The sequence below is a fragment of the Triticum aestivum genome, chromosome 3A (genome assembly GCF_018294505.1).
Source record: "Triticum aestivum cultivar Chinese Spring chromosome 3A, IWGSC CS RefSeq v2.1, whole genome shotgun sequence".
Classification (NCBI taxonomy): Eukaryota; Viridiplantae; Streptophyta; class Magnoliopsida; order Poales; family Poaceae; genus Triticum; species Triticum aestivum.
This window is the reverse complement of record NC_057800.1, coordinates 388,276,383-388,289,472: the sequence shown is the minus strand read 5'-3', so window position 1 is coordinate 388,289,472 and position 13,090 is coordinate 388,276,383.

The window sequence follows — 13,090 nt, the reverse complement described above, 5'->3', positions numbered from 1 at the left end:
AATCATTGTGCTTCCTCGACGCATACTCCGGTTACCACCAGAATAAGATGGCAGAGTCTGATCAAGCCGCAACGGCATTCATCACTCCATATGGCCCCTTCTGTTTTAACACAATGCCCTTCGGGCTCAAAAACGCCGACGCAACATATCAGCGCATGATTCAGACATGTCTGGAAAAATAGATCGGCAAGACAGTGGAGGCATACATAGATGATGTGGTCATTAAAACCAGACATATCGACTCCTTAATAGACGACTTGAGGCTCATGTTCGACAATCTCCGAACATACGACATTAAGCTCAATCCGGAAAAATGCATTTTTGGCGTACCCGCCGGAAAGATCATGGGCTTCATCGTCTCCAGTAGAGGAATTGAAGCAAATCCGGCTAAAATCCGAGCCCTGTCGCAGTTGGCTACACCAATCGACCTCGAGCAAATCCAGAAGTTAACTAGATGTGTGGCGGCCCTAAGCCGCTTTATCTCCCGATTAGGAGAAAAGGCACTCCTCCTTTATCGCCTTCTTTGGCACACCGAACACTTTGAGTGGACGGTCGCAGGCACGACCGGATTGGAAGACATAAAAGCCATCCTGGCCACCAACCCAATCTTGGCCGCGCCAAATGTCGGCGAACCAATGCTATTATATATAGCGGCAACGCACCAAGTTGTAAGTGCAGTGCTCGTCATCGAACGAGAGACAGATGGACATAAATTCCCACTTCAAAAGCCGGTATACTATGTATCTACCGTCCTCACTCCATGCAAATCACGGTACCCACATTACCAAAAGATATCATACGCGGTATTCATGGCATCCCGGAAATTACGACATTACTTTCAAGAGTATTCAATCACGGTGGCCTCTGAAGTACCACTCAACGACATAATAAACAACCGCGATGCCATGGGCCGGATTGCCAAATGGGCCATCGAGCTCCTCCCGTTTGACATAGCATACAAACCACGGCGAGCCATCAAGTCGCAAGTGTTGGCTGATTTCATCGCCGAATGGACAGAAGCCGAACTCCCCTAAAGAGTACGGCGCGTACTCCAATTGGATCATGCACTTCGACGACTCTAAAATGCTGGCTGGTCTAGGGGCTGGCGTCGTCCTGACGTCCCCCATCGGAGATACAGTTCAATACGTACTCCAAATACTATACACAGACTCCAATAACACGACCGAATATGAGGCCCTATTGCACGGTCTCCGGATGGCAGTTTCCATGGGCATTCAACGCCTGGAGGTGCCTGGGATTCAAACCTCGCAATATCCCAAATAAATGGAGACTTTGATGCCAAGGATCCGAAAATGGCAGCATATCGCAACGCCGTTCTCAAAATGTCAGCTCGGTTCGAGGGGCTTGAATTCCACCATGTGGCTCGGGAAAATAATTAGGCGGCGGATATCCTCGCCCGTCTCGGCGCTAAGCGTGACCCTGTCCCACCTAACATCTTCCTGGAAAAACTGTTTAAGCCATCCGTGGTATGGGAAGGGGACACCGGCAATAATAGCCCGGATCCGGCCACAACACCGGATACCGAACACTCTGACACAATCGGAGGCTCTGCTATTGAAATAACACCTTGAGCCCATGTAATAATGGCCGTCATCGCCCCGTGGACAGAGCCATTCCTGGCCTACCTAACCAGGCAGGAACTACCTGAGGACCAAAATGAGGCATGCTGCATAGTGCGGCGATCTGAATCCTACAAGGTCCATGAGGGAGAGCTTTATAAGAAAAGCACTACCGGAGTCCTTCAAAGGTGCATCTCCAAAGAGGAAGGGCGGAAGCTTTTGGCAGAAATCCATGCCGGACTCGGCGGCCACCACGCCGCAGCCCGGGCCCTCGTAAGAAAGGCCTTCCGTACAGGTTTTTATTGGCCGACGGCCCGGGCAGATGCGCAGCATCTGGTCCAACATTGCGTCGGTTACCAACTTTTTGCAGACCAAAGCCATATGCCGCCTACCGCCCTCCAAACAATCCCTATTACTTGGCCCTTCGCGGTCTGGGGGCTTGACATGGTTGGACCCCTTAAAGGGGGAACCCATAAGAAAAAATACCTACTGGTCATGGTGGATAAATTCACCAAATGGATAGAAGCCAAACCCGTCAAGATGGCTGAATCTGGACCGGTGATAGACTTCATATCTAGGTTTGTATACCATTATGGCATCCCCCACAGCATCATCACTGACAACGGCACGAATTTTACAGCCGATGAGGTGAAACTCTGGTGCAACAATATGGGCATCAAGCTCGACTATGCTTCTGTCTATCACCCGCAAACTAACAGTCAAGTTGAGCGAGCAAATGGTCTTATCATGAGCGGCATTAAACCCAGACTAGTGCGGTCCTTAAAGGAATCAAACACGCACTGGGTAGAGGAGCTTGACTCCGTACTATGGGGGTTGCGGACCACGCCGAATCGCACTACCGGATACACACCGTTCTTTATGGTGTACGGCACAGAGGCAATTTTTCCTTGCGACATAATTCATGAATCACCTCGAGTGCACATGTACAAGGAAAAGGAGGCCGAGCTCGATCGGCAGGACAGTTTGGACACCCTGGAGGAGGAGCGCGACGTGGCAAAGGCCTGTTCCGCATTTTACCAGCAACATGCTCGAAGGTATCAAAGCAGAGAAGTACGGGCCAAAACCTACAACGTTGGCGAACTAGTTCTACGCCTGCCGGAGAAGAAAAAGAACAAGCTCAAGCCCAAATGGGAAGGTCCCTTCGTTATTGTCCAAGTTCTGACCGGTGGAGCATACCGTCTGCGGGATGCATCAGATAATCGACTCGAGCCAAACCCATGGAACGCAGCCAGACTACGACGATTCTACGCCTAGCGCCGGACTATATGTCCGTCCCCTCACCTCCGTCAATTTTTTGCATATCTATCTTTTCTATTTCCTCTCCTTTTATATCTCATCCGGGCCCTAAAGGGCTAAACTTGTGTCTTGGTTGCACAATCGCGCCGCGCTAGCCACGGTCATTGTACATGGGGGCTTCTTATACAGAAGTTTAATATAACTATTTTTTCCGGACCTTATGTCCCGCACATGTGTTATTCTTCCGCATGTACCCTTTTTTCTCCATTATATGCATCGATATGACTTAAGTTTTGGCCAAGCTGGGTTGCCTGGCTCTTGTATTTATGCCCTATGTTCCCGTTAATTCGGCTAGGGCATAAGGGGAGCACCTCTGCGATTGTTACTGCCGAGTCAGCCGGATGTGTACCTCAGACTGGGTGAAGCCGAAAGCTAGCGTTCTTAAGGGAATATTCGGTCGGTGAATAAAAGATGAATTTCATTTAAATTACTACATGCCCCCAAATGTTTTTAGCCCGCGTCTCACAGTTCGGACATGCACATTAGGGCATGCGTACCCAGGGAAAGGAACCCTTAACGGAACTATTCTCCCTGGAAGATGTTTCTTACTATCCATGTAATATAACATAGCTAGTTGGGTACTTGTCTGTTCAAGCACTTATGACCCCTACGCCTGGTTTCCATGCATACCCCGGTTTTTACATAATCGAGCAGGTATTCGGATACACTCCGGACTATCGGGTCCAGAGGTCGAAGCAAAAAGGTCCGCCATGACAAATGATTTACAATCCGGCTAGGGACATTACATATGTCACTTGAAGTACACAGTCACTAAGACTGATTAAATTCTTCTTCTATATCATCCAACAGGCTGTCTAGTCTACAATCCTGTTGTGAATACTTTGCGGCTAATTCTACTTGATCATGCACTAAACTGACGGGAATCTCCTTCCCATCAGGCCCCACAGGTCCGACCTCGGCAATGTGGTTTGGGGCCGCTTTGGTGTATCACGTCTTCACCATAGCCCAGGCTTCCCTCGCACCTTGTCGGCAAGCTGATATCTTCCACAATCGGAAGCGCCGCCGCGCTCCCTTGAGCTTCTCTACAAGTTCTCACATGCCTCCTGGTAGGGATGCGGATGGCCACAAGGCTTGGGCAATACCCTGCATCACCTGCCGAACTTGCTCGTGCAGTTGTGAGAGCTCTGCTAGAAGATCACCCGAAGACCCGGGCATCTCTTCCGCGGGACGACCCATCAGCATACCTGCAGACACAACTCTATCAGCCGGCTTCTTCGCCGAACTCCTTTAAAAGTTCGTTCAAGCACTTACTAAAAATGTCGCGCCGAAGCCGCTTATTCTCCTTCACGGAGTCCACTAGCTGGGCCTGGACATCTTTCAGTTCCTCGCCCAGCCAGGTATTGGTGTCTTGGAGATTGTTTTTCTCCTGCCTGACTCGCGTAAGCACGCGCTCACCAGCATTTAGCTGTCGATCAGCACGTGCCCCATTCACCACTACGGCCTCCAAATTCACTCCGGGGTCACCTGCAACATCTATTGTTAGATTTGCATAAATGCCGCATACTACCTGGTACCTGCCTTCTTTGCAAGGGAAACAGGTGTTACCAGAGGGACCCTTCTCGGACTCCCTCAATGCGGCAACAGCGCCCCCTAGCTAGGCCTTGCACTCTTCCAGCTCTTGAGACAATTGGGAATTCTTCTCTGTAAGAACCTACTCAAATAAATGATCCTTAAATCAGTTGTGTCAACTGTTTCAAGTCTCAGGGGCTACTAATACATATAATCGTCAGATTTACTTACCCGTATATCCCTTACATACTGGTCCGTGGCTCTGGCTAGACCATTTTGAGCAGCACGGATGTACGCGTCTCCGAAATTGAAGGCATCAAATGCCTCTGGTGAGAAATAAGCGTCACAGAGTACGGCCCGGCGACGCCTGTGATTCATGGCGCTCTCCACTTCGGAATTTGTAGCGGATAGTCTGTCCGCATCCTCTGTAGGAGGAACATCCGGCATCTGCCTCGCATTAGCTTCCGCCTCGAAAACTGTTGCGATCCCCTACACTTGTGGGTTATCATTGAGCATGTCGGTTAGATCGTTGACAGTGGCTATGAAGTGGATGGTGGGTGGGAAGTAAAATTCCCTATTTTCAGCCCCTAGTCCGGGTTGGGCGTAATTCAGAAGCGGTTCCTTTGTGATGGCGAGGGATCGCATTAAGTTCAAAGCCTCGTTTAAGAGCGAGGTTTGGATGGGGACAGAAGTTCCCGGGCCGAGCTTGCATGACGCGGACTTTGAGGGTTCGGAGCCAATTTTCAGAGAAGAGTCCAGCCTTGAGATGACCACTGGTGACACTATTCTCTCCCATTCTCCAGTGTTGAGCTCTATGGCCCTAGAGGGTCCGGCGGGCTCTAGACCGCCATCTTCGGACCTGGTGACGCGCTCCGGATCTAAGGCCGGAGTGGTGGTTGGGGTCGTGAATCCTTGGAAGATCAAGTCTCCTCGGATATCGCCGACATAGTTCAGATTTCCAAAACTGATCCGGTGACCAGGGGCGTAGCTATCGATCTGCTCTAGGTGGCCAACTGAGTTGGCACGCAGTGCGAAGCTACTGAATACAAAGATCTGGCCAGGGAGAAAAATCTTCGTCTCGGCAGCATTGTTGTAGATGATCGATGGAGCCATTGAGCCTTTCGACGACGACACAGTGGAACTCTCAATGAAAGCACCAATGTCGGTGTCAAAACCGGCAGATCTCGGGTAGGGGGTCCCAAACTGTGCGTCTAAGGGTCGAAGGTAACAGGAGACAGGGACACGGTGTTTACCTAGGTTCAGGCCCTCTTGATGGAGGTAATACCCTACGTCCTTCTTGATTGACTTTGATGAGTATAGGGGTTACAAGAATTGATCTACCACGAGATTGTAATGGCTAAACCTTAGTTTTCTAGCCTGTAGGATTATGATTGCCTCTATGGACTAAACCCTCCGGTTTATATAGACACTGGAGGGGGCTAGGGTTGTACAAAGTCGGTTTACAGAGAAAGGAATCTTCATATCCGAATGCTAAGCTTGCCATCCACACAATGGAGAGCCCCATCCAGACATGGGGGAAAGTCTTCTATCTTGCCGGCCCATTAGTCCGGCCGATTGCATAGCCCGGACGCCCGAGGACCCCCTTATCCAGGACTCCCTCAATAGGTATATCTACTTAATGAAACACAAGTCTGAATCATTTTGGAAAGTTCAAAGAATTTCAGAGTGAAGTGGAGAATCATCGTAACAAGAAAATAAAGTTTCTGCGATATGATCGCAGAGGCGAATATTTGAGTTACGAGTTTTGGCCTTCATTTAAAACAATGTGGAATAGTTTCACAACTCACGCCACCTGGAACACCACATCGTAATGGTGTGTCCAAACGTTGTAATCGTACTATATTGGATATGGTGTGATCTATGATGTCTCTTACCGATTTACCACTATCTTTTGGGGTTATGCATTAGAGACAGTTGCATTCACATTAAATAGGGCACCATCTAAATCCGTTGAGACAACACCATATGAACTGTGGTTTGGCAAGAAACCTAATCTATCATTTCTTAAAGTTTGGGGTTGCGATGCTTATGTGAAAAAGCTTCAACCTGATAAGTCGAACCCAAATCGGAGAAATGTGTCTTCATAGGATACCCAAAGGAGGTTGTTGGGTACACCATATCATAGATCCGAAGGCAAGATATTCGTTGCTAAGAATGGATCTTTTCTAGAGAAGGAGTTTCTATCGAAAGAAGTGAGTGGGAGGAAAGTAGAACTTGATGAGGTAGTTGTACCTTCTCTCGAATTGGAAAATGGTTCATCACATAAATCACTTCCAGTGATGCCTACACCAATTAGTGAGGAAGTTAATGATGATGATCATGAAACTTCAGATCAAGTTACTACCGAACTTTGTAGGTCAACCAGAGTACGATCTGCACTAGAGTGGTACGGTAATCCTGTTCTGGAAGTCATGTTACTAGACCATGATGAACCTATGAACTATGAGGAAGCGATGATGAGCCCAGATTCTAACAGATGGCTTGAGGCCATGAAATCTGAGATAGGATCCATGTGTGAGAACAAAATGTGGACTTTGGTGGACTTGCCCGATGATCGACAAGCCATTGAGAATAAATGGATCTTCAAGAGGAATACAAACGCCGATACTAATTTTACTATCTACAAAGCTCGACTTGTCGAAAAGTGTTTTTGACAAGTTCAAGGTGTTGACTACGATGAGATTTTCTCACTCGTATCGATGCTTAAAGTCCGTCTGAATCATGTTAGCAATTGCCACATTTTATGAAATCTGACAAATGGATGTCAAAACTGCATTCCTTAATGGATTTATTAAAGAAGAGTTGTATATGATACAACCAGAAGGTTTTGTCAATCCTAAAGGTGCTAACAAAATGTGCAAGCTCCAGCGATCCATCTATGGATTGGTGCAAGCATCTCGGAGTTGGAATACACGCTTTGATGAGTTGATCAAAGCATATAGTTTTATACAGACTTGTAGTGAAGCCTGTATTTACAAGAAAGTGAGTGGGAGCACTACAGCCTTTCTGATAAGTATATGTGAATGACATATTGTTGATCAGAAATGATGTAGAATTTTCTGGAAAGGATAAAGGAGTGTTTGAAAGGAGTTTTTCAAAGAAAGACCTCGGTGAAGCTTCTTACATATTGGGCATCAAGATCTATAGAGATAGATTAAGACGCTTGATAAGATTTTTCAGTGAGTAGATACCTTGACAAGATTTTGAAGTGGTTCAAAATGGAACAGTCAAAGAAGGAGTTCTTGCCTGTATTGCAAGGTGTAAAGTTGAGTAAGACTCAAAACACGACCACGACAGAAAACAGAAAGAGAATGAAAGTCATTCCCTGTGCCTCAGCCATAGGTTCTATAAAGTATGCTATACTATGTACCAAACCTATTGTGTACCTTGCCATGAGTTTGGCAAGGGGGTACGATATTGATCCAGGAGTGGATCACTGGACAACGGTCAAAATTATCCTTAGAAGACTAAGGAGATATTTCTCAGTTATGGAGGTGATAAAGAGTTCGTCGTAAAGAGTTACGTCGATGCAAGCTTTTACACCGATCCGGATGACTTTGAGTCTCAATATGGACACATATTGAAAGTGGGAGCAACTAGCTAGAGTAGCTCTATGCATGGCATTGTAGACATAGAAAATTTGCAAAATACATACGACTCTGAATGTGACAGACCCCATTGACTAAGCTTCACTCACAAGCAAAACATGATCACACCTTAGTACTCTTTGGGTGTTAATCACATAGCGATGTGAACTAGATTATTGACTCTAGTAAAAACCCTTTGCGTATTAGTCACATGGCGATGTGAACTAATCACATAAAGATGTGAACTATTGGTGTTAAATCACATGATGATGTGAACTAGATTATTGACTCTAGTGCAAGTGGGAGACTGAAGGAAATATGCCCTAGAGGCGATAATAAAGTTGTTATATATTTCCTTATATCATGATAAATGTTTATTATTCATGCTAGAATTGTATTAACCGGAAACTTGATACATGTGTGGATACATAGACAAAACAAAGTGTCCCTAGTATGCCTCTACTTGACTAGCTCGTTAATCAAAGATGATTAAGTTTCCTGACCATAGACATGTGTTGTCATTTGATGGACAAGACCCATCCGTTAGCCTAGCATAATGATCGTTAAGTTTTATTGCTATTTCTTTCTTCATGACTTATACATATTCCCCTGACTATGAGATTATGCAACTCCCGAATACTGGAGGAACACCTTGTGTGCTATCAAACGTCACAACGTAACTGGGTGATTATAAAGATGATCTACAAGTGTCTCCGAAGGTGTATGTTGGGTTGGCATAGATCAAGATTAGGATTTGTCACTCCGAGTATCGGAGAGGTATCTCTGGGCCCTCTCGGTAATGCACATCACTATAAGACTTGCAAGCAATGTGACTAAAGAGTTAGTTATGGGATGATGCATTGCAGAACGAGTAAAGAGACTTGCCGGTAACAAGATTTAACTAGGTATGATGATACCGACGATCGAATCTCGGGCAAGTAACATACCGATGACAAAGGGAATAACGTATGTTGTTATGTTGTTTGACCGATAAAGATTTTCATAGAATATGAAGGAGCCAATATGAGCATCCGGGTTCCGCTATTGGTTATTGACCGAAGATGTGTCTCGGTCATGTGTACATAGTTCTCGAACCCATAGGGTCCGCACGCTTAATGTTCGATGATTATTTGTATTATGAGTTATGTGATTTGATGACCAAAGTTTGTTCGGAGTCCCAGATGAGATCATGGGCATGACGAGGAGTCTCGAAATGGCTGAGAGGTAAAGATTCATATATTGGAAGGTTAAATTCGGACATTGGAATGGTTTTTAGTGATTCGGATATCTTACCGGAGTACCGAGGGGTTACTGGACCCCCCGGGGGAAGTATTGGGCCTATTGGGCCATATTGGAGGAGAGGAGAAAGGCCACGTGAGGAGGCGCACGCCCCTCCCCCCTGCCCAAACCGAATTGGACTAGGGGAGGGGGCGGCCCCCCCTCTTTCCTTCTCCCTCTTTCTCCCTTCCCCTTTCCCTCTTCGGTCGAAGGAAGGAGGGGGGCCGAATCCTACTTGGACTAGGAGTCCAAGTAGGACTCCCCCCTATGGCGTGCCCCCCTTGGCCGGCCACCTCCTCCTCCCCCTTTATCTACGGAGGTGGGGGGCTGTAACACCCTCGATGCGACTATATCTCCCACGTGTCGAGGCACGACTTAGAGGCATAATCGCATTGAAGGCATATGTCGCAAGTTAGGCAATCTTCACAACATCCCATGTAATATATATATAATAAAAGGGGAGATAACATAGTTGGCTTACACTCGCCACGTCAATCAAGTACATAAATAACATTACATCATCCAAACACTCATGGCCCGACTACGGCGCCAAAATAAAAGAGAACCCAACATGCGACACGGTCCCGATCACCCCCAACTGGGCACCACTACTGATCATCAGGAAAGGAAACATAGTAACGTTGAGAGTCTTCGACGAACTCCCACTTGAGCTCAAACGCGTCTCCTGGAGAGGAATCATCAGGCCCTGCATCTGGTGTAATAGTAATCTGTGAGCCACAGGGACTCAGCAATCTCGCACCCTCGCGATCAAGACTATTTAAGCTTATAGGTAAGGCAAGGTACAAATATATGTGGAGCTGCAGCAAGCGACTAGCAAATATGGTGGCTAACTTATTCGCAAAAGAGAGCGAGAAGAGGAGGCAAAGCGCGAGCGAGAAACTAGAGAACAACCTGCACAAACATTACTCCAACACCATGTCCACTTCCCGGACTCCGCCGAGAAGAGGCCATCACGGTAACACACTCAGTTGATTCATTTTAATTAAGTTAACGTTCAAGTTATCTACAACCGGACATTAACAAATTCCCATCTGCCCATAACCGCGGGCACGGCTTTCGAAAGTTCAAATCCCTGCAGGGGAGTCCCAACTTAGCCCATGACAAGCTCTCACAGTCAACGAAGGAATAGACCTCCTCCCAAGACGTTCCGATCAGACTCGGTATCTCGGTTCTTCAAGACAACTCCGACAATGGTAAAACAAGTCCAGCAACACCACCCGCTGTGCCGACAAATCCCGATAGGAGCTGCACATATCTCGTTCTCAGGGCACATCGGATAAGCTAAGCGTACGGGAGCCAACGTAACCCAAGTTGCCAAGGGACGGCCCCGCACGGTGCTCTAGGTTGGACCAACACTCAGAGGAGCACTGGCCCAGGGGGGTTTAAAATAAGATGACCCTTGAGTCCGCGAAACCCAAGGGAAAAGGCTAGGTGGAAAATGGTAAGACCAAGGTTGGGCATTGCTGGAGGAGTTTTATTCAAAACGGACTGTCAAGGGGTTCCCATTATAACCCAACCGCGTAAGGAACGCAAAATCCGGGAACATAACACCGATATGACGGAAACTAGGGCGGCAAGAGTGGAACAAAACATTAGGCGAGAGGCCGAGCCTTCCACCCTTTACCAAGTATATAGATGCATTAAGATAACAAGGTAATATAATGATATCCCAACAAGTAAATAAATGTTCCAACAAGGAACGGCCTCCAATCTTCACCTGCAACTAGCAACGCTATAAGAGGGGTTGAGCAAAGCGGTAACATAGCCAATCAACGGTTTGCTAGGACATGGTGGGTTAGAGGTTTGACATGGCAATTTGGGAGGCTTGAAAGCAAGTGGTAGGCATCATAGCAATGGCATAGCAAAAGAGCGAGCAACACTAGCATAGCAAAGATAGTAGTGATTTCGAGGGTATGATCATCTTGCCTGCACAGTTGTTAGAGTTGACTGGATCCTCGAAAGCAAACTCAACGGGCTCCTCATTAGCGAACTCGTCTCCCGTCTCTAACCAAACAAGACAAACAAGCAACAAGGACACAATCAACCGCGTGCAAGGAACAAACAATATGATGCAAGGATGATATGCTATGCGGGATGCGATGCGGGATGCATATGCAAGATATGACAGGAAAAGCAAGAACCTGGCCTCAACTTGGAAATCCAAGTGTTCCACTGGAAAGATGAGATGAAATCGCTTGAAAACGATATAAAGAACGCAGGAATCGGAGTTACGGTTTGGAAATGGCGAGCGAATCAAATATGACACCGGTCTGCGGTTTACAGCAAGTAGCCATCTAAATGCAATGAAATGAACATGCTACAGCACCCAAATATGACATAAAAATACATGGCAGGGATGAATACAAGATGCTTAACAAAAGTCTAGCACTGAGCTACGGCCAATTCATTCATTAACAAGTTCAAACAAGCATGGCAAAAATGCATATGACAAACAGATTTCAGACTTAGTGAAATTAACACTTGTCTGGAATTTCAGATCAGATAGCACTCTTCGGAGCAACAAAACTATATGCTATAGGACCTGAACATGGCAAAGTAAAGCATGGCATGGAGCTACTCAAAGAGCCTAACAAAAGTCCCTTAGTGACCTTGAGCCAAAAGGGATCAGAAAATACGATTGCAAGCATGTGAACATAGCAAAAACATAATCAGTTTTTAGACTTAGTGAAAACTGGCACATGCTGAAACATAACTCAAGTAGGCATGTTTACGAGCTCGATGCACTCACCACAGTGCAAGTCATGATAAGCTAAGCATACATATATCAAGAACACACAAAATGCAAGCTAGACATGGCAAGAACAATAGCACAGCATGCACGGATCAACTACAACATCATCGGCAAAATTGCAAACAAGTTGACAATCTGCCCAGATTCACAAAGTAGCAAAAGTAGAGCTTGATTGACTCAAGCTAGAGTGCTCCAAAATTGCAAACAAAGACATGGATGGATAGAGCAATACTCGATTAACAAAACATCCTTACTGATCATCCTCAAAAGAGGCACGGATCACTAGGAAACAACATGAACATATGGCCATATGAGATAAACAGCTCAAGGACTTAGTGGAATTGCTAAGTCCCCGAAATCAGAATTAACAAGTGCACCACTTTGCAAGCTTGTGCTAGCCACCACACACATCACAAAAATACATGGGTTGCACCTCTGGAAAGATGACAAAACCCTTAACAAAACATATGTAGAGCATCAGGGCATATCATGCACACAATAATCATGGCAAAAATGACAAAAAGCTAAACGGAGTAGCAGATCTGACAATTAACTCAAGTAGCCCTCTTCTAACAGCATTTCGGGCATCAAGATGAACTCTAATGAAAATGATGCAATGGAGTGAAATGATGTACTCTCTGGGCTGAACATTTTGATATGCTATATGCATGAATCGGAGCTACGGATGCAAAGTTACGGCATGACGAACATGGGCACATGGATCTGGAATTTTCGGGACTTGGAAGAAAAACAACCTCCGCGAAAAGTCAACGCGGGACGGGCTCGACCCGGGACGGAGGGATCCGGGCAGGGCAAGGGCGTTTGGTTCACCGACTTGGTGGATCTGATCCAGCTTCGGCCCGAATCTCACCGGAGGGGAGGCGACGCCGGTGGCCGGCAGCGACGTCGGCGGGGAGGGCGGCACGGAGGCGTCGGGCAGTGGCCGGAGCACGCGCGGGAGCGGTTGCCCGCGGGAGGCGGTGGTGCAACGAGGCGCTTGCGGC